This window comes from Orycteropus afer, unplaced genomic scaffold, assembly GCF_000298275.1.
Source record: "Orycteropus afer afer isolate SDZICR_OR568_19922 unplaced genomic scaffold, OryAfe1.0 scaffold00300, whole genome shotgun sequence".
NCBI lineage: Eukaryota > Metazoa > Chordata > Mammalia > Tubulidentata > Orycteropodidae > Orycteropus > Orycteropus afer.
In genome coordinates, this window is record NW_006921887.1 from 2,378,323 (window position 1) to 2,381,181 (window position 2,859).

The window sequence follows — 2,859 nt, forward strand, 5'->3', positions numbered from 1 at the left end:
GTCATGTTGTCAGAAGGGACCATTCCCTGGAGAAGGATGTTACTCTTGGTAAGGTGGAGGGTCAATGAAAGAGGGGAAGGCCTTGGACAAGATGGATTTACACAGTGGCTGCAACAATGGGCTTAAGTATAGCAAGGATCATGGAGCTGGTGCGGTATCGGGCGGTCTTTCATTCTGCTGTGCATAGGGTTGCTATGAGTCAGAAATGACTCGACAGCACCTAATGACAACAACATTCATAAGATTTCAATTTTTTTAGAAATAGATTGCCAGGTCCTCTTTCTTAGTCTGAATTAGTTTGAAAGCTCTGCTGAAACCTGTCCACCATGACACCAGTGGCCTCCAACATCAGAGCAACAAATAAGCCACCACTGTATGACAAAATGACAGGTGAGTGGCAGAGGCATTCATTAAACAACCATTAATTGCTATTAACCCTAACAATATTTAGGGCTACTACTTACTGAGCACCTATTATACTCCAAGAATGATGCTCCAGTTACTGTGTATATTATCTTACCTATATTACCTAACTTACTGGAACAAGTACTATGATCCTAAGATGTTGTTAGATAGATAGAGAGCTAGCATTGGGTTGACTCCAAATCATGGCAACCTCATGAACAACAAAACAAAATGCTATGCTGTCCTGTGTCATCCCCGTTTTGCCAGCATATTCTAGTCCATTGTTGTGGCTATTGTATCGAGGCATCTCCCAAGTATCTCCTTGTCTTTGTTGGTGCTCTACTATGCCAAACATGATGTTCTCCTCCAGTGACTGATCTTTCCTGAAGATGTGTCCACAGTAAGCAAGTCAGGCAGTGTTCTATAGCCCAAGGTGTAGGCCCTGGTGGTGCAATGGTTAAACACTCAGCTGCTGACTAAAAGATTGTTGGTTTGAATCTGCCCAGTGACTTTGTGGAGGAAAAAACCAGGCAATCTGCTCCTATAAAGATTATAGCCTAAAAACTCTATAGAGCAGTTCAAGTCTGTCACATTGGGTGACAATTCACTTGATGGCACTTGATAACAACAACATGACCAAAGTAATAGAGATGTTACTGTTGTTGTTAGATGCCATTGAGTCGTTTCCAACTCATAGCGACCCCATGCACAGCAGAATGAAACACTGCCAGATCCCATGCCAGCTCCATGATCCTTGCTATACTTGAGCCCATTGTGGTAGCCACTGTGTAAATCCATCTTGCCAAAGGCCTTCTCCTCTTTCGTCGACCCTCCACCTTACCAAGCATGACATCCTTCTCCAGGGAATGGTCCCTTCTGACAACATGACCAAACTGAGTCAGACAAAGTCTGGCCATTCTCTCTTCTGCTCAAGGGCAAGTTTCAGAGTCTCTTCTGACATCCATTTTGGTCTTCCTTTCCTGTCCTTTAAATCACATTTTGCTTTCTTTGTGGATGATGTTCTTGATGTCATCCCACAATTCCTCTGTTTTTTGGTCACTGGTGTTAAATGCATTAAATCTATTCTTTAGATGGTCTCTAAATTCAGAAGGGATATAATCAAAGTCATATTATGCACAAGTGGTTGGTGCATAAATTTTAATAATAGTGGTATTAACTGGCCTTCTTTACAGTCATATGGATATTGTCCTATCTTTGACAGCGTTGTTTTTTCTGACAATGAATGCAACACTATTCCTCTCCAATTTTTCATTTCCAGTACAGTATACTCTATGATAGTCTTATTTAAAATGGCCAATGCCAGTTCATTTAAGCTCACTAATGTCTAGGACATAGATTTTTATGCATTTCATTTCATTATTGAGAACTTCCAATTTTCCTAGATTCATACTTCATACATTCCACTTTCTGATTATTAATTCATGTTTCTTCTCATTTTGAGTAGTGCCCCATCAGCAAATGAAGATCCTGAGAGTTTTACTCCATCCATGTCATTAAGGTCAACTCTACTTTTACAAGGCAGCTCTTCCCCAGTAGTATTTTGAGTGCCATCCAATCTGAGAGGCTCATTTTCTGGCACTATATTAGACAATATGTCATGACTATTCTTAAAGTTTTCTAGAAATATATCAGACAGTGTTTCACTGGTATTCGTAAAGTTTTCAGTAGCCACTTTTTTTCAGAAGTGGATGGCCCCATCTGGAAGCTCCACTAAAAACTGTCCACCATGGATGATACTGCTGGCATTTGAAATGCCAGTGACATAGCCTCCAGCCTGTCAACAAGGCTCAAGCCACCACAGTATGACAGCTGACAGACGAGTGGTAGAGTGAGGTGCTAGTTTACCACTTTACGAGAAAATCTAGAACAGCTCTGTGTAGTATCACTTTGAAGACTAAGGTGTGCCTGACGCAAGCCTTGGTATTTTCAATAGCCTCATATGCATGTGAAAGCTGGACAGTGAATAAAGAAGACAAAAGAAACGCTGATGCCTTTGAATTATGGTGTTGGTGAAAAATATTAAATATACCATGGACAGCCAGAAGAATGAACAAATCTGTCCTGAAAGAAGTAAAGCCAGAATGCTTCTTGGAAGTAAGGATGGCAAGACTTCCTCTCATGTACTTTGCTCATGTTATCAGGAGGGATCAGTTCCTGAAGAAGGATATCATGCTTGGCATAGTATAGGGTCAGCAAAAAAAAAGTAAGACCCTTAGTGAGATGGATTGACACAGGGGCCACAACAATGGGCTCAAGCACAGCTATGATTGTGAGGGTGGCACAGGACCAGGCAGTGCTTTGCTCTTTTGCAAGTAGGGTTCTATGAGTTGGAACTGACTCGACAGCACCTATTAATAACAATAACAGTAGCAACATTAGAAAAATAAAAAGATATCGGTTGAATTAATTTTAATAATGTATTTTATTATGTAT